This window comes from Ambystoma mexicanum, chromosome 6p, assembly GCF_040938575.1.
Source record: "Ambystoma mexicanum isolate Mex_15411 chromosome 6p, UKY_AmexF1_1, whole genome shotgun sequence".
NCBI classification, from domain to species: Eukaryota; Metazoa; Chordata; class Amphibia; order Caudata; family Ambystomatidae; genus Ambystoma; species Ambystoma mexicanum.
The window spans coordinates 1305061093-1305088396 of NC_090935.1; the positions used below are offsets into that span (position 1 = coordinate 1305061093).

General features: G+C 45.5%; 1 protein-coding gene and 1 pseudogene across 4 annotated transcripts in view; both read right to left on the reverse strand.

Moving 5' to 3' along the window:
* The window catches only part of DENND4C (DENN domain containing 4C), a 2555958-nt gene that overhangs the window by 1380507 nt on the left and 1148147 nt on the right, over nucleotides 1-27304 (reverse strand). The gene's annotated exons all lie outside the window — the stretch shown is intronic.
* Nucleotides 22967-23091, reverse strand: LOC138512798 (U1 spliceosomal RNA; annotated as a pseudogene).

A 27304-nucleotide genomic window follows, 5' to 3' on the forward strand; every position in this document is an offset into this window, starting at 1 on the left:
CGGTCTGCATGCAGCCAGCAACACCTCGAGTGCCTCCTCTGAGAGGTCCCAGTCATACCTCATCCTCTCAAGAGCCACGCATGCAGGTTGAGGGACTTGGGGTGCGGGTGAAGTACCCGACCTTCTGACTGGGTCAGGAGATCCGGGCGCCGGGGCAACCAGTGAGGCAGCAGGTCAGAACCAAGAGGTCAGAGTACCAAGTTCTCCTCACCCAGTCTGGGACGATCAAGATCATGGTTGATCGAAACCTCTTCAACCTCCTGATAACCCGTGGGATGATGGGAATCGGAGGCAAGGCGTAGTAGAGAGGGAAGGTCCAATCCACCAGAAACGCGTCCCCCAGTCAGCCTTTCGCTGGGAATTCCTGCAAGCAAAACTGTCTACACTTCCTGTTGAACTCTGTGAAACAGATCCCCTGCTGTGGTACCCCAGAAAGAGAAGAACTCTTCCAGGACTTCCTGGCACACTTCCCACTCATGTGAGACTGTGCTCTGCCTGCTCAAAGCATCCAACAAGCTGTTCTCTGTCCCCGCCAGATTAACTGCCGAGACCAAGATCTGGTTCTCCAGCAACCAGAGACACAGCTGCTGTATCCCCTCTCTGCAGAAGCAGGAGGGAGCACACGCCACACTGCTTGTTCAGGTAGTGCATGGCCACCGTGTTGTCTATCAGAATCAGGGCCAACCTGATGGCTCGCGATGTGCCAGCTGTCTTCAATTGCTGACCAAAGGCCTTTCACCTGCAAGTTCACGCAGTGAGTGCCCCAACCCTTCAGAGATGCATCCGTGACCACTCGGGCCCTGAGGTCAAGGAGGCCAGAAGGGTTCACCCACCATGAGATTGATGCCGTCGGTCCACCAACTGAGGTAGTCTACCACTGACCTGGACACCCCGAGGGAATCTGTGAGGGTTCAGAGGTACTGAGACCACTGACTTCTCAGGAGCCATTGAAGGGATCTCATGCATAGCCTGGCCTATGGCACTAGAAAAACACAGGAGGCCACGAGGTCTAGGAGAAGGAAGGAAGCCGCTGGTAAGGTGGCGTGGTTCTGGAACAAATCAACCATCTGCGCAATGCTGTTGACTCCTTCCATGGGAGGGAAGGCCTTACCTACTTGGGTGTCTAGGACTGCTCCGATGAACTAGAGCCTTTGGACGGGCGTCACATGGGACTTCAAGTTCAGTGAGAAGCCCAGCCTGTGCAGTAGCAGACAGGTGTCTTCCAGAGGAGATAAGACCCGCCAACTTCCCTTGCTTTTCCTTCATGCATCCACCAGGCTTTCAATTGATTGACACAGTCTGAGGTAAGCGTATAGGTTAGCTAGACCATTTTGGTCGCATATACCCTATATTGATCGACCAATGTGTTTGACTATTAACAGCTCTATTAACCACTCTTTATGTCATTTTGTGTCTTTTGTGACGCAGTGCACTAACTTTAACAAGAGTATGAAGAATATTGTATTAACACATTCTTCTAAACAAGTCACTGACCAAGTCCGATTCAGGAGGTGGACCTTGACGAATTGTCATTTATCCATCCACAAGATCATCAGTATACCCCTGACAAATTTCCTTAGAATTAACTAAATAATTTGCAGGAAAGAAACATGTTGGGTTTTGTGTAAGTGAATATAGAGTGAGTTGTAATGAGGTATTGTGAGTCTTGTATCTTACTAAGTTTTATGAATAGCTCGTGAATTAAGAACACAGGTTTTATGTACATTGTTCTATTTTGGATTTATATATTTTGATTTGTAGGTGATGTGTTGTATTTGACTTGGTGTATATATAATTGTTTAATTTATTTTTGTCTAAAGCACAGTGACAATTTAAGAATACTAAATTAGCTCTGTCTAATTTCAGTATTGTTGAGTTTATTTGTATACTCGCTTTATTTCTGAATTTGCAGCAAATTAACATTTTTTAACCATTTTTATACAATTAAAATAAAACAACTTTTTATTGAAATTTCTTGTGATGGGGTAATTTTATTATTTACCCTATTTGGTATGAGTGACCGGCATCAAAAAGTAATTGACACAATCGATACCAGCCCAAAGTCTCTTATTGTTCAAGGTTTGCCTTTTCCGTGCCAGGAATTACTTTTTGGCTATTTTTCCTGGAATCCATGCTGTGTCACAGGACCTTCATCTAATATGTCTGTCAATTCGGAGCCCTGAACAGGCACTGAAGAGGACTTCAACACTATGGTGTCAACTACCCTTTCCACCAGGGCAAAAAACGTAGCATGGGCGTGAGTGTAGGGTTGACCTTGCTGATTTTCCACGTCTGGAGATGTGTCCAGCCCGCTGGCATTGTTTAAATCTTGGGCTAATGCCAACAGGACGCCAGTTCGTGAAAAATCAACGCCATGGATTTGAAGAATCCGGACCTGGAGAGAGGCGCAAAGACTCTGTTGCCGATAATCCGTGCCGAAGGCTTCTCTCTCGATGTTGACAGAATGGCTTCCGGTGGGGGGTTTGGATGTCATGATCTCTGCTTCCAAAAGGTCAGGATTTTCCCAACTCCCTTGGAAGCAGATTCATAACCCAGGTTCCGAGTGCCAACCAGTCCCAATTGGGACCTTTTGGACCCAGTCCTGGCGCCAGTGGCACCAGGCTCATAAATATGCCCAGTCCCAGCGCTGGAAGCGCCGGGCTCATAATGCTTGGGTGGACTTACCTGCAGCAGACCATGGTGCTTACTTGCCTGCCAGTTGAGCCTCTGATCCTCTTCTGTTTGGAACTACTTTTCCTGTTGGGTGGGGCAGGAGCCACTCCCTAGGTTCAGAACACTGGAAGTCTTCTGGAAAGCAGGAACTCTTTTCTTACCTAGGCGTGGCTGTGGAAATAGGCACCTAAGCACTACAGGAAGCTATTTAAACCACACCCGATGGATGAATCTTGCTTTTCGTTATTCTGCATCCTCTGCAGCAGAACGCTCATCGTGTCTTCTGCATCTGATCCTGGGCCTAAGGAAAAAGGCTTACCAGCCTGAATCCAGTCTTCAGCAACACCTATAAAGACAAGAAAGAACAGGTTAGCATTACGGTCTTCAGTGACAGCTCTTCACTTACCCGGGCCATCGGCTGTCACCAACGCCTCGCGCTGCATTCTGAAAGACAAAGGCTTACCTACTCTTCGTGCGCTCCGGAGGTCTTCACACTGCATTCCGGCATCTGAAAGACAAAAGCTTACCAACTCTTCGCACGCTCCGGAGGCCTTCGGCGCTGCATCCCGCATCTGAAAGACAAAACAAGGTGCGTTTAAAGACATTGGGGAACTTTAATACTCACGTGCCATTACTCCTTTCCACATCTAACCCAGTGGGTATTCCGGCACCCTGCAGCCGCTCCGAACTTGTACCTGCAAAATAAAAAGACAGTTAGAGCGCATCGTGAAGCAGGCAACAAGCGCTTACTTACGTGCTTCCAGGCGCTTCTATTCATCACACGGGCTCCATCTTCAACTCACTTCAGCCCGTCATCCACCATCGCCGGAACCCTGCAAAACAAGAGACATCATTACTAAAGACTTTAAAGACATTAGAATTACTCGAAACTTACCGTTCGTGCAGTAAACGACGGACAGCAGTCCTCTGAAGTCAAGAGGCCTGCTCCCCTTATCCAGTGAAGAAACTGGTTACAGCACCCTGCCCCGAGGCAGATGGAGAGCACGGCGTTCACTTACCTAAGGTGAGAGCGTTAACCTTCGGGGTTCTACAGGTGAAGAGAAAGGGAAGAAGAGAGACATTCAATAACCCAGTTCATTAATCCCATATTTTCTATCTGCAGACATCTTACCCTTCGAGTCAAACATACAGTGCACAGAGGTCCAGCCCAAAGAGCCAGCCGTGTGTTACACATCACCTTTGAAGATACGGTATACGCCCAGTCAAGACCGGCGCCTCTACGGGAATCAGGTGAGCGTTACATTGGACACCACTTTGGCGTCGGGGGTGTTAGCCTGACGACACTCCCTAGATGGACCGGCCATCAGCGATTTTGCACCTGTGCTGGCGTTGAGCCCGAAGGCTTCTACAGCACAGATTGCGTCCTCGATTTGGCATGGTGGGTTTCAGGAGTGACGAGCGCCGCTTTCGCTGACGAGACCTGCTATTCGGGGGGAGGGGGGCGCACCCACACCTGCAGCAGCTTGCACCCTAAACATAGCCATAATTTGGCTTTTGAAATCTTCTCGGTCCAAGTGGTTGCCCCAGCCGAGGGTTTACCTTTTTCTGACGAGCTAGACTCATGTTGACGGTGGCGCTTCTTTTTAAGCTTAGAAGACGAGGAAGAGTGGACCGCTTCTTGACCTTCTGTCGATGCTTCTCCTTTTAAGGGGTGGGCCCTTGGGTCTTGGAAGACATGATGATATACCGCACCAGGGATTTTGGCAATAGTCGGCCCAAGGCAAGTTTGGTGGCCTGCTCACATATGGACTTTGGGTGCAAATTCCTCCGTGTCATGATCCGTACCCAGACACCAGAGACAAATATCGTCTGGTTTGGTCACTGACATTTTGGAATGGCAGTCGGTGCACCTCTTAAAACCTGGGACCCGGGGAGCAGACATTCTCGCGGTCAAGGTTTTATCGAAAAGAAATATGATGAATTTAATCAAACGCAGAGTCGAAGACTCGGTTCGTGTTCCTCACAGCAGCGTGTTGAGCGTGTGGAAAAAAGAACTGAGGTATGGGGGCGCAGTGATGTGGTATATATACACCATGTGACACCCAGAGCCGACGATCGAGCAAGACAGATCGACGGATGGGTCGAGGTCCACTATTCCCCCCGTCGAAAGGTTTCCGAGCAGCATAGCAGGATGAGAATAGCCATCAGATGAGGAATCTGAAGGAGAAAAGCAATCCATTGAAATATTCTTTATGTATTTGATGATTAAGTGTGTGGGCCAGATAAACTAAAGGAAAACTCTCTTACACAGGTTGACAGGCAGGGACATCCTCATCAGAGTAAGGATATTGAGGCGTTTGAGAAGACATGTACTTCAATAAAATAGCAGAGTTTAAGAAACCATCTAAAAGTGGTCTGCCTCACATTTCTTATCACTCACATAAGAGTTGTTAATGTACAAAGCAAACCCTGGCAAGAGGGGGTTCCAGGCAAGGTTAAATTGGACAATGTTATATGATAGAATCCTGACAAAGATAGAACAAAGAAGTGTGAATAAAACATAACCCGGTGTAAAAGAAAGCCTGGCAGGAAAGTACACCAAGCAAAACTTTGTATGCTAAATCTTTTGATAGAAAGTAACTCAAAGAACTGCTATAAGCGAAGCGAAATCCAGGGGAAGGGAATTAAATTTTGGAGCTGTGAACTATTTATTTGGAACTTTGTGTTGGAGTTCAACATTTCCTCTTTTGAACATTTGTACACTTTTCAAAGCCAAAGATATTTCCCTTTTACTTTAGAGTTAATTTTATCATATGAAAGTCCGGATAGTGCTTTGGACACAGGACTTGTTGTTTCAGACATTTTGACAAAGGACCGACCCATTTGTTTGTTTCTATAGGGAAAATGCCTTTTAGAGCAGGGACAGAGGCTTTTTCCCAAACCCACTTTGTTTAATACACGTCTATGGCCAAAAACATGAAACCACTGTGTCCGAGTCACATTCTGGACCCTTTAGATACGGGAATACCGATTGGTTTGAACGGCAGCGCTTGGATGCCCTGGCGGTAGACACTATATAAATACCAAAAGCAATAACAATCATCACGTCAGGCTACAGGTCAAAATGGGAAAGAAGACACCAGGTGAAGTTGGGAGGTGGGTTGGGGAGCCATCTATGGGTAGAACACATTTGATTTATCAGGGGAAGAATGTGGGAATCTCACGAGATTACTGCAGTGTGCGTCACTGGAGTAAGGAGGCGGACAGAGGGGTGGTATGTTTACAACAATCTTTATTTAAATAATGAAAATGGGCCATCTTCCGCTATTTCTCAAGGGTTTGCCCTACCTAACTAAAGAAGAACTTTGGTGCTCGTCGTCAGGGTGGTTGAAATGTCCATCCTCTGCCCAAATTAACCTACTCTAGCACTACCACTAACAAGAGATTAACTAACGGCCAAGAGATTAACTAACGGCTTCAGGAGGAGGACTCCCTGCTCCTGGTGCAGCGAGATCAGCCTTAGAAACGTATTTCTACGAGTCTCTGATAATAGTTCAAGTTCTGCACTTGTAGAGAATTCTAGGTGAATGACTCACTTCTCCTGGTCCCACAGTTCAACAACTGCCATCTCCTCCTGACCAATTTGGTCAGCCTCCAAGCTGGTGTTTAGTAACCTTTTGCCTTTGTTTCCAATTCAACAATTTAGGTGAAAGAACCCCTTCTCCTTGTTCAGTTCATTAGCAGTTTGCTAACTTTGGATCGTTTCTTGCGACAGTTTTTATCAACCCTTGCACTTCTTTCCAGGATTTTCTCAGGGCTTGTTTAAAAGTCAAACACTCCTGTTTACAACACACAGTTATGTCTCTTCATTCTATTCCCTCCTCTTGTCGATATAAACAAGGAAAACTGTTCCTATAGTGTCCCTGATCTCTTCTAACACTCTTACAAAGGAGACTGTTCTCATGGTACACTCTAGCCTGAATGTCTGTTTTGATGAGTGTTGAGGGAGAATACTCCTGATCTGTTCTCTTTCAGTCTCATTGAACAACTGAGAGGAGGAAGATCACTAGTGATGTAATCTTCACACTGGATACTTCTATCTCAACTCTGGAGATGAGGGATATTACTACGAAGGATTTCTTTCCTTTCAATACTCTTGAAACAATTACTGAAACTAGGGAGCTCCCTCCCGATGTCTTCCCCCATTGGGAACTTTGACCGAAAAAAATACTGAGACGAGGAAGATTTCTCCTGAGGCTTTTTTTTTCTTCAATACCCTTGATACAATTACTGTGATGAGGGAGATTACACCGAAGGTGTTCTTTATCTTCAGAACGTTTGAGGCAATTGCTGACACAAGGGAGATTACTCTCGATGCCTTCTTTATATTGCATACTTTTAATACAGTGACTGAGACGAGGGCGATCACTCCGGATATCTTCTTTAGCTTCAGCACCCACCCCCAACCCTCCATCTTGATTCCTATGACTGCCGTTACCGCTTCTTTGTTGGAGCCACGTCACCGGTTGTTCCTGGGGTGTTGGGTTGATGCGTTCCCAAGGAACGTTCTCTCTGCTCCTCTCCACCGGGCTTTGGCTCCGTGGGGTCCCTGGGCCAGACTCTGAGGTCAAGCCAATGCCGATCAGTTTCCAGTCCGGCCTGCTCTTGGTTGACCTGAAGAAGACTCCTGAAATCTGCAGTCCGTGTCCTCAAGACTAGAAGTTTGCTTCCCTGACGTAGCTTCTTGCTCCCAGGTTTGAATTTATCAGGTCTGCCAGACTACACGCCTGTTTCACTTGCTACACCATCGTCTTCCCCTCTCCTTGGATCCTTACTTTATTTTTATTTCCTTTAGCGGGTCCCTCCCCAGCAGAGTGTCACAGTCCTTTGCTTGTGTCCATTTGGTATTCTTCATGCCTCCTTGAGGCCACCTCTCCCGAGTACCTTCCTGTACTTGCCAAAGGAGTCGTTTGCATAACTCCATCATCATCTTCACAGTACTCCTGGTAGATGACTTGAGAGCAGACTGTACGTCAATTTTAGTCTTCCTAATCTTGGTGGTATCAATATTTACAGGAAGAAAGGAGTATTACAATAGCATACAGTAGTGCTTTCAGATTGTTTCTCAGCAGACAATGGATTTCATAGACTCATGGTTAAGAGGCTTACGGAGTTCCACCACGGAACAGGAGTCCTTGTCCCCCATGAGGGGATTCTCTCCCTGTGAGATCCCGCTTTCTGCCACCCGCAAAGGGGGGGAATGCTGCGTAGCGGGCTCACCTCCGTAGTCTCACAGGGTAGACTTGCTCCCCCTGGAAGAAGCAACGTGATCCCATAAATTGTCACAGAAGTTAGAGAGAAAAAAAAAGATTTAACATCGCCAGTGCCTACATCTACTGGGCAGGGGGCAATGGGTTCAGCAGTCACATTTAAATCAAGTCCACCTTAACTATGCACACCCTGCTATGCAGTGTATGCCCACAAAGATGACATTACAAATGACAACACTGGTGACATCACTAATGACATCATACATAACACTGGTGTCACTAATGACATCACCGATGAGCTCAATAATTACATCATATATGTCATTGAGTTGGCAAGTTAGAATATTTGTGCTCCTCTTTTGCTGCATATTCTATTTCATTATACTTAATAGCAACATGACATTGAGCAATACACTGATACAGAATCTTCATAGGATTACATGTAGAACATTCAATTGAAGTGCTTATCAACTTATATGTTTTGAAATAAAAATATGTAACGTTATACAAATGGTTTGACTTTCAAGTATTAGTAAGCTATTATTCAGTCAAAAAACTTGTGGATGTGACATTCAGGTGTCGCTTTAATGCCATAAAACTCCTAAAATTCGACAGATGCTCGAAGCTACGTCACCTTCGCTATGAGGCCCCCATTGTGTAGCTCCTAAGCACGCTGATGACATCACAAATGGCATCATGAAGTGACATCACTGGTACAGCAGATGACTTGTGCAAGAAAAATATGCAACATTTATAAAGCGTGTTTCTGCACATACAAGGGTGGATTCTGTACATACAAGGGTGGATCCAAGCTTGGTTGGAGTTTACATTTAAAAATACAGGCCATTTTTAACCATGGTATTCTTAGACCGAGTTACTCTGTATTGATTGAACATTGGCTATGATGAGATACTCTAGCCCCATTATCACTCTGCTCTAAGAACAGTCCCTATGCAAAGAAGGCATTTTAGTAGTCCAATTATATCTTTACACCTGTCCACTAAAGAATAAAACATACATAATAGGCAGTCTCAGGCCCCACAATTATATTACCATATTTTGTATGTCCATTTTGGAAAAAATAAAAACACTGGACGGATTAACACCAAATGAGCAAAAGCATGCTTTCGAGAAATGACCAAAGATCCTCATGCATGTTTGGTGCAAATCCATCCTGTGGTTTGGGCTGTGGCCGCAAACAAAATGTCCCCATTCAAGTCCATCGAGAATTTCAAACTTTTTTTTAACCCACCCTACAACTTTTCCCACCCTTGACTAACTGTACCAAACTTTACAATAATATTCAGTAAAGTCTATATTGTTTTTGCAAAGATTCATCGAACAACGCTAAAATTATAAGCTGACTAAAACGTCCTCTTCACCGACAATGACACACCCCCTACAACTTTGCCCCCCCCATCCCCAACCTTGATGAAACCACACCAAACGTTGTAAAATTATTTGGAGACAGGTCTTTGTTTTTTGCAAGATTTGTGCAGATTCGTCAAACAAAGCAAAAGTTATAAGCCGCTCAAAAACTTTCCACCACCTACCCTGGCCCACAACTACAACCATCCCTTGATGAAATGACACCAAGCACAGAAAAAATATATTCAAGGTCAGGGCTATATGGTTGTCATAAGGTCTGGTGTGGATTTGAGAAACAAGCTCTATGCCGTCTCTGTGATGCATGCATTTATTAGATTCACTGAAAAAAAACTTTAGTTTGAAAACAGTTAAGATGAACAATACATTGCAACAAAACCTTACAAATTCACTGAAAAGAGATGTTATGGTATTTGGCATTTATATAGCGCTTTATATATAAAATGGTATGACCTCAAAGCGCTGGTAGGTTGAATGCCCTCGGGGACCGTGGTGCAGGTCAGTTGAGAAAATGAAGTGGCATAGGGTGCATGGGTGCACCTATTATGTGTGCAGCTGAAGCAACTGCGCGATGGTAGCTGCATCCTAGCATTAGGTGTGGTGGTATTTGATATCAGTAGAATGTGTGCAGTCAGGGCGATGGTCACCAGGACTGGGTTCTGGATGACTAATGCCTGTTTAGGACGCTCATGTGTGCAGCTAGGCCGAGTTTGAGGGGTATAGCTGCATTTTATCAGAGTGTTGAGGTGTTCATGAGGTAGTGTTCGTATGTGAGCAGGTAAACCGAAATTGATCGAGGGGTGTAGCTGCATTCTAATTGTGTGTTGGTGTAGAGAAGAGTGTGAGTATAGCGATATGAGAGGTGAGTGTATGGGAGGAGGAATTGGTCTAGCGGGCACGCTGTTCCGGAATTAAAGGTCTGCGTTTGCGATTGCCGCATTCAGGGTAAAATTATTCGTCATTTATTAACTGTCATCAGTGGCGTTATTGCTCAATATTTCTATCATTTGTCATTGGGTAGCAAGGTTTCAGCAGTCTTAGATGGTCATATTCGGCATTATGCAAAGAGCCAGGTTTTTAGAACTTTGTGTAAGGCCATGTAGTCGTGGGTGTGTCGAATATGAGCGGGGAGAGAGTACTAAGGTTGAAAAAGTGGATCCTCTGATGCTGGCAGAGTTGAAGGTTGGAATCACTAGAAAGAGGGCAGAGCTTGATCTGAGGGTGCGTGATGTCAGGTAGGGTTTTATCTTTTCTTGTAGGTATGTTGGGCAAGTCTTGTGCAGTGCTCGGTGGGTAATGCATTGGGTCTTGAAAGTGGCCCTTTGTCCAACTGGGAGAGCTAGTTGAGGTTTCGAAGAGCGGGAGAGATGTGGTCTCTGTGTCCCAGGGCGAGGAGGAGTTTGGCGGCAGCATTTTGGGCTCATTGTAGTTTGTTGAGTTTGTATGCCGGTGCTCCCAGGTATAAGTAGTTGGCATAGTCCAGTCTTGACAGAACAATAGACATAACATCGGCAAGTATGTTGGGGTTGGAGAGGTAAGGGACAATGCGTTTTAGAAGTTTGAGGTGATGGTGACAGCATTTTGAGACATTATTGATCTGACGGGAGAGGGTTAGGCCTGAGTCCATATTGCAGCCTAGGTTTCTGACTATATCGGAGGGGGAGGTGGGCCGAGGGAGGGGGCCATGGGAGCGGTTGTGGGAGAAGGGCGGTATTGCAGCACACCATGATTTCGGTTTTATCAGGGTTCAAAAGGAGGTGGTTAAAAGTCATCCATCGGTCAATATCACGGCGACAAGCCTCAAGATCAGGGCGTGGGTTGGTGTTAGTCTTGGGGATTCTTAGGATAATTTGGGTATCGTCGACATAGTTGTAACAAGAGAGGTTGAGTGCGCGAAAGATTGAAGAGGAGATGCACCTTGAGGTACACCAGTGTTGACGGGGAGAGCAGTTGAGACAAAAGAGGGAAGGAAGATGGTTTGCTTCCTGTTGCTGAGGAAGGAGGCAATCCATATGAGTGCCGAGCCACGGATTCCTAGGGAGTGGAGGTGGTCAAAGGGGATTGAATGGTTAACGTTGTCAAAGGCTGCATAGAGATCGAGGAGTATCAGTGCAGCGCGTCTCTCAGAATCTGCTGTGACCTTGAGATCATCCCAGATCGAGATCAAAGTGGTTTCTGTTCCATGTCGAGGTCTGAAGTCCGATTGTGCGGTGTCAAGGAGATGGTTTGATTCTACAAAGCAGTTGAGCTCTCAGCATGCAGTCCGCTCAATGAGTTTTGCTAGAAATCTGGTGTTGAAGGTGGGTCTGGAATTCTTGGGTTCAAGTGGGTTGAGACATGCCTTATTTTTATTTTTTTAGAAGTGGCTTGACGTGCGCGGTTTTAAATGATTCTGGGAAGAGGCCAGAGGTGAGCGAGTCATTAAGTAAAGCTCTTGCATGTTCTCCTGCGCATGTAGAGGAAAATATTTCTTTCAGAACAGAGGCGGGGCAAGGGTCAAGGGGTGATCTGGAGGGTCTGCTGGCTGTTAGTAGGTCAAGGAACTCATCTCTGGAGATGGGTTTGAAAGAGTCGAAGGTTGGTCGAGTGGGCGTTGGGGCAATGAGATCGGGAGGGGTCAGTGTAAGGTAGGGTTTCAGCAAGGACTTTTTGGAGTGAATGGTTGCTGTCCGGTCAAGTGCGATGTAGAGATGTAGCGAGAGGGAGTCGCAGAATGATTTTGTGGGATAGATTGGGCGGAGGTGCAAGCGGGTTTCACAAATTCGGAGATGATCTTGTGGATTTCGTTTATGCTGCTGCTACAGTTCAGAATTAGTTTATGGTAATAGGCTTTTTTGGCATTAGGGATCTTGGATTTGTAATTAAGGTGGTGGAGGGCAAACAAGAAAATGGTGGGGTTGGTTTTAGAAGTTCGCCATTTGCATTCAAGAGAGGTATTTTGTTTTTTTGCCTGTCCTCAGGAGGGGATCGAACCATTTGGGGGATGGTCCTTTGCGTAAGGATGCACGGCGCGAGGGGGTGAGAGCAATTGGAGATTCTTCAAGCTAGGAGTCGAAAGATCTGATGGTTAATGGTCTACCACAGGACTACATTGCAGGGTGATGGAGTAGCAGGTCTTCAGCTAAGTCGGGGAGTACTTTGATTCTGTTCCAGCATTTGTGGACATGTATGGGGGCAGGGGTGACCGCAGGAGGTTGTGGTGGTGTGTGGATTGAGAACGGGATGGCAAAGTGGCCTGGACAGTTAAGTGGTTTGGGACTGGATATAGAGATCGGGTCATAGGAGCTGAAGATCACGTCAAGGGCGTGCCAACCTGAGTGGGTTGGATCAGTTGTATGTTGGGAGAGGTTGAGTGAATCGAGACCGTCGACCAGCGGATGGGTCATGGGGTTGTTGGGCATATCAAATAGAGTGTAAGGGATGGGTGCATTACCTGAATGGTGGCAATAGAGTCGCAGAGATTATTGGCAAAATGTCTGTCATATCCAGGGGGTCTGTGGAGGAGTAGGAAGCTGTGGGTGAATGTCGATGGTAGAGAGAGGTTTACCAGAAGGGATTCACAGGAGGCGTTGCATGCCTGGGTTTCCACGAGATGGACAGAGAAATGGGGTCTGTAGAGGATTGCCACTCCGCCACCTCTGGAGGGTCTATCGTTGGCAATTAGCGAGTAGGGAGGGGGGCCTTGTGCGCCACTGGCGCAAAATCATCGAACCATGTTTCAGTGATAAAAATGAGGTCGGGCTTGTCAGAGGAAAGGAGGTCAAAGATGCTGTGTCTGTTTCGCGCTACGGAGCGGGCATCATGAGACATCATGATGGGAGGTGGATTTCTTGGTGCTTATCGCAGGGGGTGTTTGGGGGACATGGGTACCGGACAATGAAGGGGCTGTGGGAGGGTCAATCTGGGTGGTGGAGAGGGAGTTTGGAAGGGGGCTGGATGCATATGTACTTTGGGTGATTTGGGGGGGGGTTACATTTGGGGGGAGGGTAGGCAGGCGGTGGTAAATATGTGAGAGACGAGGAGGGGAGGTGAAAATATAACAGCAAAACCCTTAAAATGTGGAAGACAATTCAGGCAAAGCTACGTTAACTATTTGCCCCGTGTTGCGTAGCCTATGACCACAATTATGACAGAGATTACATCACTAATTACATCATTTATGACATTACTGATGGCATTAGACATGAGATCACTCATGTATGTATACATTTTTGGGTCACTCTTGGTACATCTGTTATTTCAGTATACTTGATATCCGTTAGAAAATGACAAAGAACAATAGATGGGTACACATGTATGATAGGAGTATTTGTGGAGCATTTATAGTATTCATTAAAGGATGAAATTTAATATATAAATGTAATATTCGTTTAATAGCAAGCAATTAAAAAAGTGCATTCCACCTGTTCGGACATTACTGGCTAAGTGACATTTAGACACCCCTCCCCTTTCCCTGGATTTCAGCCCTTCACACACAAGACGGTTGCTGAAATCGGCGAATCACCACTGTGGTCGTTGAAGGACCAGACAAAGTTCATTTTAAGCGTCTCGACGCGAGGAACAAAACTCAAAGGTCCCATTAAAACCACGTATTAAGATCATAGGATGCACCGCTTCAGATATTTGCAATGCGCCAGGGTGAGACAACAGGTAGGGAGATCGCACAGAAGGTACCAGTATGCTGCAGCACGCCAACACTCGCTTCACCTCCACGTCTGCTCCGGGGTATGTCAGCCAGGCACACACCCATTCTCAGTGCAGTTTACTTCAGAGTGCAAAGCACATCAAGCAATAAGCGACTCGGAACAGCGACCGACAGGTTCATTGATTTTCAACAATTGATGTGTTATGTCTGTCTACAGAACCAGTGCAATGTACCGGTACCTTTTGCTAGCATGTATATACAGTAGTAAAATTGTTTAAAAAAAGAATAGGAATTGGAAACATGTTGACTCTTGAGTGTTAGGAAAATGATAAGTGTATAGATTTACGTTTTCTATTGTGATTATAAAAAATGGTATATAAATGTATTTTTTTCTAAATGAGATGAGTTAAAAACATGTAAAACAAAGTGTATGCACTTTTGTACTGCGCTATATAACAAGAATTAAAAGCATGGGTATTCTAAAAAAAAGATTACATATATATATATATATATATACACAGAAGTAATGCGGCTTAGAAATGGAGGATTTCCTTTGAGACATGTAATTGGATTTATATCACTTTGTCATTTCTTTTCTAAATTAGGACTTTTTATTCCACTCTAACATGCCAAAGGAAATTAATCTTCCCATATTATACTATTTTTTGTTGTACTTTTTTTGAAAGTACTTCAAATTGTGGACATGCACTAAATTTAAAGAAATTACAGCAGAACAAAATGTAATTTGAAAATATGTATTATGTAAAAGAAAAGTCCTAAAAGTAGAAAATGGAATTAATGTAATCAGTGTTTTTATCAGTCAAGTCATCTAAGTCTAGTGATGTAATCAGTGATGTCATATCATGTCATTAGTGATGCAATTGGTCATCATCGTGGCCATACGCTGTGCAACAGGAGGCAAGTAGTTAAGGGGCTTGCCCTGGATTGTCTGCTGAATTTCAAGGGCTTTGCTACGTTAAATGTTCACCTTAATGTCTCTTTAACTAAGATTATTCAGTGAATATTCATATACACACTGATATATGGTCCTTCTTGTAATGAACAAACAGACTTGGTTTTAAACTACATGACCCATGTGTGGCCTCTCCTGAGAGATTGAGCTCGATATTGCCCAAACAGAGTTCAGTTTTCTTGTACCGTGTTAGTCAATGGTAATATAAAAAGCGTTGCTCCAAAAAAGACAAGACAATACAATACCTTGGTTAGGCTAACAAAGTAATGTATTTGTAAGCTTTCATAATTTCCAAAATACTTCATTAGGCATAGGAAGATAATGGGGCTTTTGGAATAACAGGGCAGCCCAAGCATTCACACCTGGAATGTCTCATCTGCTTCTGGTTGGTTTTCTTCACAAGGAGCCTTACACTTCAGAAGTTCTCCTCACGCATTGCAGTTACAAACATTTAAGCGGAGGCACTAAAGACTACATGTTGGCAGGCAAGAGAAAAAAAAACAGTACCAAAAACAGTGCTGAACTCCCAAAGAGGCATGAAGGAATGGGATAGTGTCAGTCATAGCATTTGCCAACCTACTGAATGCCAGCATGTTTAAGACAGTCATTTGCGTATTCATTTCCACTAAGCTTGTTGCTCACAATGCCCACCTATGTTTAAGCTTGGGATAGGAAATGCAGAAAGTCACTTGTTGGACACTGGTATTTAGAAAATTATTCAGGTTGTGTCGTCACATTTTCTGCATTGCTCTCCCTGAAGGCCAATAAGGAAGGCGAACAGTTAGTCATGTTTTGGCCCTTTGGCCTGTGAAGGCAGGTGTGAAAAGGGTAATGTCGTATTGAGTACGCTTTTCTACATCTGGTTGGAAGGAGGGGGAAAAACTGTTTGGCAGGAACAGGCGCACTAACCAGCCTCTTGGAAGCTTATGGGACAGGGCTTTTAAAGAGCTGGTAGGGCTTGGGCAGGATTACGTGCAGCAACATAACATTGAATCAGAGCAGCATATGGGGCTGGGGATGTGCCAGTCAAGTGTCGGCAAAGAGCCATAGAAACTTAGGAAAAACCAAGTCTATCCTTTTTGACCTCTGGTTCACTATGGGTGTAAAGAATGGGAATTCGTTATTCGGGATAGTGGTTCATGAAGCCGCAATGTATTTTTAAACCATTTTCAAGTGTGTTGAAAGTCTGCATGCATCTGTATTCATATGTTTTTCACACAAAGGTTACCTTTCAGCACTGCAATTGTAAAGTCATCCTGGGTGTTATTTGGTTCCAGTAAGTGCATACTAATGTACATGTCCTTACTTAGTCGTTTAAAAGTTTTGTCCGTGTAGATTCATCCGCTTTTGTAGTTGGTCAGTTCCCCCCAACATAGTAGCCCCCACTACCCCCCGGGACATTTCATACACAATCAGATACACCACAATGCTGGATGCACATTTGAATCTTCCTGTGATTTTGTAATCCTGCCCAGTGTGGGGCAACTTGATTGTATCTAAACTATAGATATGTGGACAGGTCAGGCATCTTTGGTCACTGCATGGCTTTGCTCCATTTTGTGGATGTAATTGGCTTCTTAGCATTTCTTCGGATTGGCTGGCTGTCTAAAAGCAAGGAGGGGCATTTCAGGGAAAACCCCACACAGTCATTCATCTTTTTCTGCGATGGTTTGCAGTTCTTGAGCAATCTTGCAGAGGGATTCCAACTCTGGATTGAATGCGACAACCCGTGGCACCCGATTGTGTGCCTCTTTTGCGCTATATTCCAGGAGATAGCTGCCAGAATCTTTGTTGCCCAGTGGATCGTCTATCCACAAACCTGCTGTTGCATCTGTGGTATAGGAAGTCAGATCTCAGAGCTTGTATATTTTTATCCCGGTCCCTTGTGTCTGAGCATATTTGGCTGTACCTTAATACCTGGCTGAATATTGTGGGATGATTTGCGTGCACTGGATGGAAGTGGTCCCTCTTCAGATAGCTGGGCCAGTCTGTTGGTTTGCAATATACTGTGGTCTGTAGCAGGCCATCTTTTATTGCTATGGATGGGTCAAGGGAATTTCCTTTTTCAGGAGAGTAGGAGGTTGAGGGTTGCATGGAATTTATTGAATCTTCTGTGGAAGCTTATAATGTCCTGTTCCCAAACAGTCCAAATAAGGAAGATATCCTCAATTTATCGCACATACCTTTGCGGTCTGCAATCGCAGGTGGCGAGGACATCATTTTCTAGTTGTGCCATGAATAGATAGGCATACTGCGGCACCATCCGAGTGCCCAGAGCCGTCCCCTATCATTCGGAGATGAATATTGGTACCAAATGTGAAATAGTTGTGGGTTAAGAGGAATTCTATGCATTTGGCTATAGGGTAAGCAAGCAGGTTATTTCCGAGAGCATTCTTGAACGCCTCTGTGGCATCAATGAGGCAAATGTTGATGTAGAGTGACTCCACATCCCATGGTTGCTAGTTATGTGCCCCTTGGGAGGGGGAAACAGCATTCAGTGTATTTAGTAAATCAGTGGTGTCCTAGATATAGCTGGAAGTCTCTCTTACATGTGCCTTCAGGAACTGAGAAGGAAACGTTCACAGTTAGCGTGCCTGATGCAGAGATGATTGAACTTCCAGGGTGGCTTTCTTTGTGTATCTTGGGGAGCAGATAGAATATACGAGGTACTGGGTTGTCTAGTACCAGGCCGTGAATGAGTCTTTAGAATCTTGTTGAGATCCTTCATATCATTTGGTTTGATCTTCCTGCAGCTTTGTATAATGTCTTGTGTCAAAATGTTGTCTGTGTGCTTCCCATTCTTTCAAAACGACAACTTCTAATATGAAATGAACGACAAAAGCGAACAATAGTTGTGCCCACCCACCACAATAATTTCTGCTTGCTGCACATTGTCAATGGTGTTCATTAGGACAACTTCTTTATCTGCAGGTTTGACTGTAATATTCTGTTCAGGGATTTCATAGCCCCCAATTCTGTGGATGTCTGGTTATAATGCTGCGTTTAGGTGCCTGCTCAGTATGGCAGTTGTTGCTCTGTGTCCAAAACTTTCAATGTAGCGGTCCAGGTTTGGGTTGCGTCCAGGCTCAGGGGTCGAGTTGGAGTTCTGCTTCTTTTCTTGGTTTGTACCCAGTTGTTCACCATTTCAATGCTGGCTTGGCTATCCTCTTGTTTTTCCTACAGTCTGAGGCGTCTGACGAAGGCTTCAACATCACTGCACAGTTCCATTTTGTCGATAGGTTTAGTACTGCAGAATTTTAGCCCCCTGGAAAGTACTGACTTTTCTACCTGTGTTAGGGTATAATTTGAGCAGTGGAGAACACAGTCATGTTTTTGGATAGTTGGGTCTTATTTCTACATGCACTGTGTTTTTACTTTGTTTTATATTTAACAGATTACATTTATTTTACCTGATCAATATTCTATGTGCAATTGTTTACTAAAGTGTATATTTTACATGATACAAGTGTGTGTATTTTCTTTGGTTATCTGTGTGGAACAACTGCACTTAAACATCAGCTTCTTCCGTCCCTTGAGTTAAGCCAAACTGCTCTGACAGAGATACTACCTTCAGAGTGTGTCCAATTTTGTTTTGGTGAAAGAAACAGTTCTGTCTTGAGGTTTAGATGGTTAAATAGCCCTCAGCATTAAATCATCTTAACACTACTGGTGATTACCAAATTGGTTGAAGAATCTAGTGAAAAGGAAGGATTGATGAAAACATATAATTCTGTCAGTCTACACTGAACAAGTTGGAATTTGTCATGAGGGGAAGAAAGTGTAATATGATAAATAATATGATATGCCACAAGTGTTTCAAGGGGTAACGAGGCAAGATGGAGGGGAAACAGAGGGAAGAAAGAGACAACGATCCTACTAGGTCAGGTGACATTAAGATTGCGCAAGTGCAGGGGAGGGGGTGAAAGGGAAAAGTGCAGGGGGGGCAGTGCAGTACATAGGATAACAGTAAAATAAATCAAGACAAATAAAAGTGCGGCCAGCTGGTGGCAGTGCAAGGATAAGTGCAGACAACAGGTGTCAAGTTCTAGTAGGGGCTGTAGGGGTACAGAAACAGTCCCCGAGTGCAAAGGTTGCCAGGGGGACAGTGCAGGTGTGCAACTGGTGGGGCAGGGACCTGGGCCCGAGATCAGAGGCTAGCTAGGTAACCAGTCCAGTTTCAGATTGAGCCAGGAGATCAGCAGGGGAGGGGGGGGGGGGTAAAGCAGTGGCAAGGAGGAAGGTCTTGAGGTGCCTCAGGAACCGGAGATGGCAGGCTGTTCCAGAGGGAGACCCCAGCAGAAGAGAAAGATCTACCACCAACTCAATGCTTGGAGAAGCGACTAAATCTGAGGGAGATGAGTGAATAGCTTGAGAAGGAAGATATTTAAGGAAGAGCTAGTTGGAGGTATTGAGGTCCCAGGCCCAAGAAGGCCTTGTGGACAATGCAGAGGGTTTTGAACTTAATCCTCCCTGCCACTGGGAGCCAGTGCAGAGATTTCAGTCCTAGAGAGATTAACACAAGGAACAACAGAGATAAATCACGATCCTGTTGGACAGAAAGAAAAATTCATGTAAAAATAGTTGTGTGAATCAACTTACTTCATTCCAATCATACATAAAACCTATTTTATTTTCAAAGGTGATGTTAGTAGTTGTATAAGTGACATCACAACATAGATATTACATAATGAAACTATTGTAAAGGCCCCAATTGGTACAGTGTGTGGGCATGATCCCATCTATGAACAGTGTCGACAAGATGGCTCTGTTTCCAGCCTTATAAGCAAAAAACAGTCTCTTCAAATTTCACAAATGACTTTTTTTTTTTAATTTGATTTAATTGTATAATACAATTTTTACAAAATAGAGATGTAATCCTCCCATTAACTGTTCGAAGTTCACAAACAGAACGGCGTGGAGTCTTACTTTAACCTGTGTTGCAGTCACACGTAGTTCCCACTCTGATTCTACACCGGGATCATGGACAGGGACCGCGAACCCCACAGGAGTGGCGGGCTAAGGACACCCAGCTGGCTATCCTGCCCATCCGTGTCTGCGGTCAGGTAAGCAGGACGATCTCTCGAAAGAACCCTACCACCGCGATCACCCAAATAGTCTTTTCCCCACTTATGAGCCGGCACCACCATTCCTCTTCCTCGTAGACGTATAGGTTTTGAACAAATGTCCGAGGTGTCTCTGGCGGGGGCCCGTGACGCCTAAGCAGTTGAGCAGGAGGTGTCTTATGGTTTCAGCCATCTCTGACTTCGTGCAGAATCTGCATGCTTCGTCCGGGGCCAGTTTTCTACGGAATAGGACTTCCCGTGTGTGAACGATACTAAGGCGGATTCTTAAAAAGTTCATCCTGAGTTTAGAGTTCGGTCCTCTTAATAAGTAAGGTTTGAGGTCATTCACTTTGGACAGCTGAGAAGTAGATGAGTGTAGGACCAAATAAGACTTTCATCAGGACACGTTAGGGCGGTGTTAGTGACCCAAGCATCATAATCTTCACAATGGGTTTAGGATGTCAAATGATGCATCTCTAAAGACAGACAAACAAATAGATTAAAAACTAATTATGTTCAAAATGGCATTCGTAAGCATGCCTCATCAATATTTCTATGACCTGCCCTGTCTTATATTGATCAATGTGCAACCAAAAAGATCTGCGTGGTTAATCACGTATGTCTATGTCAGAATTATTTGGATGACATATTTGTAAGTTATCTTATTACTAATATAAGAACTAGATGTGGAAACATTTTTTATTTTTGCATTATTCAGCTCGTGTTACTCATGTTATTTTCATTTGTGCAAAACAATATTACTTTTTCTAGTACCTTATGATGGAGCTGAGGTTAGACTTTTTAAATGGATATTGCAAGGTATCAGAGTCCTTCATACGTTTGTACGGGGGCAGAATGTGCCGGTAAATGGCCTTCAATGGCTGAATGGGGAAAGTAGAAAAAAGTGCATTTAATGCACATCAGATATGTTGTCAATACCTCACAAGGAATCACATGCGGTGTGGAGGAGATGTATGTGAATACTCCTACCTTCCGTGAGCAGTGGAACTGCTGCCGTCAGCAAAATATTGGTCTGAAGACAGCGGGCGTGCTGCGGTGCTGTTATAATCCGTCTCAGCAACGTTGGAAAAGTACGTCCCAGATGTCAACGTATGCGCCAGGTGTCGTTCTACAAAACAACGAGGCACACAGGAAGCTGTAGAGTAAGGGAATTCCAGTGCGCTTTACGGATGTGGGGAAACGCTAAATGAAGGAAACTTAGGCAGAAAACAGGCAGATTTAGAAAGAGGCTGTTGCAGTAGTCAAGCCTGGAGAGAACCAGAGCTCTGCAGACAGTGATCTTCTGGGGGAAGGAGAGGAAATAAGGAATACCTCTGATGAGGTGCAGTTGGTAGTGTGACTTCTTTGAGACGTCAGAGATGTGAGTAAAGAAGGAACGTGTGGAGTTGAAGATGAGCCCAAAGTTTTTAGCCTCACAGGTGGGAGCAGGAAGAGGGCCAAGAAAAGCCGGCCAGAGAGTAACAGGAAAGGAGGGGGTAGGTGAGCTGATGAGGAGAATCTCGGTCTTACTGACATTAAGGCAGAGATCATTGGTGGCACACCACTCCTGGATCGCGGACAGTCAGAGATGAGAGAAGGAGAAGAGGTGGCATAGGGGAGACTGAAAATGCACCGAGTGTCATCCGCATAGCACTGAAAGTTGGGGCAGAGAGCGGCAATGCAGTGGGCAAGAAGTGCCAGATATTGGTTGAACAGCCAGGGAGAGAGGTTAGACCCTCGGAGAACACCGCAGGTAGAGATAGATGATAGGAAGGACCCAAGTTGGACCTGGGAGGGTCGATCAGAGAGGAAAGAAGTCCACCAAGCCAGGGCCTGATCGGTGATACCCAGGTTATCACAGAGACGGTTGAGCAGGATGGCATGGTTGACCGTGTCAAAGGCAGAAGAGGGATCAAGTAAGATGAGGACACAGGGGGTGTTGGAATCGAGGTTAGAGGGCAGGTCTTCACAGATGTTCAGAAGAGCAGTTTCTGTGTTTCTGGCAGCTCTGAAGCCAGCCTGATGGTCATGGAGACAGCCAACAGATTGAGAGTGAAGATTACACTGGGAAATGGACAGCTTTTCCAGGAGTTTGCCCAGGAAAGGAGTGATTGAGATTGGACAATAGTTAGCAGTGCAGGAAGGATCGTCAGAGGGTTTCTTAAGAAGAGGGTGCACAAGGGAGTGCTTCAGGGGAGAGAGGAAGACTCCAGCGGCAAAGGAGTGGTTGCAGAAATCAGCCAGAGCAGGACCCAGGGTGTCAATGTGGTCCTTGACGGTTTTGGAGGAACAGGGGGGAACCTGTTCTGACGAGACTTAGATTGGACTTGTGTCGAAAACTCGTCTGAAGAGAAAAGAGGAAAGGCAGAGACAGAGGGAGGAAAGGTGGCCGGAGAAGGGCCAGAGGAAGAGCAGGGAGTAGAGGGAGGAGGGGGAGAGGAAGAGAGAGAGGATAGGATGTCCTGAGTTTTAGAGATGAAATTGGAAGCCAGGGCTGTGCAGAGGGTCTTGGAGGGGACGGGAGAGGTAGAGACTGCAGCAGGATTGGCCAGCTCCTTGTAAAGAGTTTGGTTGAGTTGTTAGAAGCCACGTATACGTGGGCTTGGATTTGGGCTCTCTTCTTGGTGCGGACGGAGAGCCGGTATTGCCTTTGGAGCAGGTGGCAGGCCAGTTTGTCAGAGGATGTCCGGAAGCACGCCATTACCTCTCAGCCACCCTGCACTTGCGTTTAAGGATGACGAGGTCTGAGTCGTTCCAAGAGTTGCACTTGGCTTTGGGCTTCAAGCGGATCCTCATGACAGGGGCAAGAACATCAGGAGTAGGAGATATAGCAGAGTGCAGCATGGACAGGGCTGTGTCAGGGTTTGAGTCAGCCAATAGGGAAGGTGGGGTGTGAGAAAGTGGCAGCTAAAGCCTCAACTGACCCACGCTTCATGGGTCGGATAACCAAGAAGGTAGGTGACAGTGTTGGAGTTGGCTTGGCCTGAGGGGTAGAGGCCAGGTCGAGTATCCCGCATTTGGGGACATCGCAGGGGTCAGAAAATCTGATGTGCAATGGATGAGCCCCACCCTGGGAGATCTGCCTTTCTGATCACAGATTCTCCCCTTTCAGGTAAGTAATAAAGTCGTCTAGGTATCTTCCACTGCAATAAGGAAGTTTTGACAGCTAAGCGGTAGCTCTAGCTAGCCAAAAGCAAACAGTGGCTTCATTTCTTTGATGTTTGGTTGCTGAATAGGCAGGAATTCAACGAGGCATTAACATTTGGAAACCGTCAAATTCTTAAGTTAGGTGTCATAAGTTAGCTTAGGTACCAACTCACGAAGGAAAACCTCATCCCGTTTCTCAACGTCCCCAATCCTGACAACCTAGATATTACTGACCAAGTGCTCCTAGCGCAACTCTACTCCACCACTCTCACTAATGCCATCAATACCATTGCTCCCCTAGCTGCCAATAAAGCTAAATCAGCCATCCACATCAATGCCTGGTATACCCAAGAGCTTGCCACTCTCAGAACCAAGAAAAGACTGGCCGAGTCCAACTGGAACACTCCGGTCTGAGTGTTCCAAATATGCCTTTTCCATCCTCACGAACCAGTACAACAAGCTATTCTACTTGCCAAGCCCTCCTCTCTCAACACTAGGCTTGCCAATGCCAGTTCAGACTCCAAGGAACTATTCACCATCCTCAAAGAACTGGAAACACCTATCCCCCAAATCTCCACGATCAACAAGGACTCTGCCTGGTGCAACACCATTCAGAGCGTCCTTCTAACCAAAATAGACACATTGAAATAAAAAAATCCAGGTAAAAAAAAAGCAACCATTATGCAACAATCGCCGCACATGCACACGCCAGCAGCCTACATGCCTAATGCCCCACCGTTCCATTTCAGCAAGATCACCCAACAGTAAACTGCCTGCATCCTTCAAAGCCTTAAGCCCTCAGGATGCAAAGGGGGTATCTGCCCTGCTCCACTAATCAAAGACTGTGCCCCTGAACTAGCCCCCTTCATCACATCATTCATCAATGCTTCCTTCAACACGGGCATAGTGCTCTCTGTGTATTAAAGAAGCTTGGGTCCCCCCCTAAAAAAAAAATCTTGACCCCACCACCGCCAATAATTACTGACCGATCACCACTGTGCCATTCCTACTAAAAATCCAAGATCGAACTGCCCATCTACAAATTCAATGCCACCTAGAAATCCATCAAATCCTAGGCACCCGTCAATCTGGCTTCCATCCGGGCCACAGCAAAGAGTCTGCCCTCCTAGATTTGAACATTCAATTAGACTCCCACAGAGAGAAAACAGGAAGTTGGCCATGCTTCACCTCTTCAATCTATCTGCAGCCTTCGATCTAGTTGATCATGACATCCTTTGCCACCATCTGACCTCATATGCTGCCTTCTCCCACGAAGCGGCCGCCTGGATCGCTTCCTTCCTCGACGGGAGAGTAATGAAAGTCTTTGCCGACAATGCCTGTGTCACTCCATCCACAATCAGTTGTGAGGTCCCCCAATGATGTGTTTCGCATATGCTGCATAACATTTTTACAAAGCCCCTCTTTGACCACCTGGATTCGCTCGGCATAGCCTATACCAACTATGCCGAAGACACACAGATTATTTTCCTATTCACAGGGTCATAAAACAAAACTTGTTCCACCCTCAGCTCTACCTGAGCCATGATCCAAGCCTGGATAGCAACCCATGGCCTCTGTCTTAATGACGAGAAGACAGAGCTCCTTATTGTCGGTCCAGCAGCTGCCTTAAAAAGCCTTGACTCCCAATACTCCACCTTCAATAATGACAGACCTGTGGTACCCGTCGCACCTTTGGTAAAAACACTGGGAGTCCACCTCAATGCCACTCTCTCCATGACCCTGTTGTATTGTGCCTGCCTGAGGTGAGGTAGCTTGAGATGTCATGTGGAATGTTTATGTGTGGATGATGGAATATTCTGAGTGAGTGTTCTGTGTAGAGGCGGTTACAGCTGGCTGGCCCTGGGTGATGGGAGCCGGTGTTGTCACAGCTTATGTCCTTTATGTCTTCATGTGGATATGTAACTAAGAACTTGGAAATAAACTTGCGTGAAGAAATCTTAAAGAGCCTGGAACCTGCCTTTTAACAATGGCGACGAGGATGGGTAATACAACATATTACCACACTGTATTGTCACCGTTTCACTTACCCATTTACAAAACAGAACAGCGCCGTTTAAGATGCATGTATATCTTCTATAAACACAAACTCATTTGCATCCTCGCAGTGCCCCCATTCGACAGATTCACATCGCACCAAGGCTGTTGCAGTGTGAAATACAGACATGGTTTGTTTAGGTGGCAAATGCTGTGGTCTCTGCTTGGCAAGAGAGACATTTTCGGCGGATTGTGATGCTGGCATGCGGCTCCATCTCAGTTAGTGAGGAAACAGGTAGCGGCCAACAAATGAGGACATTTTTAGGTCATGACAGTATGGTGAGGTATAGGCTTGTGCAGAGAGTAACAGCCATAATGTTGGGTAGTTTGGAACTTTAATATACCTATTTAAAACTGATGGAGCATTTTGCATGTGCAGGATGGTGAGTGCCTTGGTGCGATGTGAATCTGTAGAATGGGGGCACTGCGAGGATGCAAATGAGTTTGTGTTTATATAAGATATACATGCATCTTAAACGGCGCTGTTCTGTTATGTAAATGGGTAAGTGAAACGGTGACAATATAGTGTGGTAATATGTTGTATTGAAGGGTATTTAGCATAATTCTTTTGAGGAATTGCAGGTTTCGAGTGCCAAGCACCATGGCACATGGACACCAATGTGCATAAATCGTTGCTGTTCGTGTAAGATGGGTGGTATGTATACGAGTGTGATAGCTTTAATCATTTTGAGGATTTTCAGCTATATTGCACGTCAATAGAGCCTGTGTAAATGGCTATGGACTCATAGGTTCGCTTAAGAGCCTGCAAATGGCTAAGGACGTTTTAGTTCATAAAAGTGTTAGTTTTTGGGATTTTACTTACTATGAGCAACATGGTTTTGTATTCAAATGTGCACAACGCAAATGTTTTCAATGCGGTTGTTAGAGAGAATTCTCTCTTTAGGCTGAATTTCCTAACCTAGTGAGTCCCCCAGCAGCTTTGCTGGATTTCTGGAGTTTGTTTTTTTCTCCTGCCAAGAGTGAGACTCTTTTTCTCGTACTCTTGGACATGATTCATGGTGTTGCTTTGACTGCTAATGTGTTTATTGGGCTAGGGGGTCATTTACTCCATAGGGTCTCGTGTGTTTTTTCTATGTGTGTTACACAGCACCCTCCGTGCAGTAACACCGGGGTGTCAGTGACACCACACCATAGACTCCATACCCTGGGGCTGACTACTGTCTCCCAGGGCATGTAAAGTCACCACTGGCTTTACTAGTCCCAAATTATGAACAGAAACCAGTACAAACCATCATATTGTAGACGTACTGGTCGGGGCAATTCGATTGCCCCGGGGTCTGTTAGTCGAGGGGGCACGTCTCCGTCCCCCCTCATCGAGTTTTGGCTGGTGGCAGTGGATACTACTTTTTATATTCGACCGCAAATATATTCCTATGGGCTTTTCCCATTGTTCGAGGCTACCAACTTTAATTATTTAATTCTCATAGCCTCGAACATACCGCCGATTTATTTAATATTAATTCGCCGGTTGGTATTTTTTGCCAGGACTCGATTCTAAAATGGCGTTTGTGTTCTCTTCTGTGACTCCAACCCAAGTCGAGCCCTTTGTTCCACTTTTTGGCGGGCTTCTCCACAGAAGCCTCCAAAAGTGGTGCCACTCTGTCTGGGTACCACAGGGGGTGTGGGAGGGGGTTTAGGCACCCTGGACTGAGTTACCTTGGTAACTCAAGTCGCACTCTTGTGTGATTGGCCCAAGTGGTGAGCCGGCTGGCTCACCACTTAGCATGTTTGATTGACAGCTAGGCTGAGTGAATGGGGGTGTGCTGCATAAAAGCAGGGCTTTGGGGACTGGAACTTCAGAAGTCGCCACAGGACCTGAGAATCCGACGAGGGAGAAGCTGAGCCGACCTACCATGACGACACCACCGGTGGAGCCCTGCGGAACCGACTCGCCACTTCCCGACGACAGAGAAGATCTCCCGGCTGGAGAGGCTTCTTCCCCTGACTGGTGGGCATAACCAGTTTACCTTCTTCTCTTTGCACCCCAGACCGGCTTGTGGTTGAATTGCCCGTGCCAAGCACCCCGGCAACCGGATAGCCACTTACCACTGGACCCCGAAGTAAATGACCGCTCCTTTTACCTGAGAAACTCTGCGGCTGGTTTCTTCCC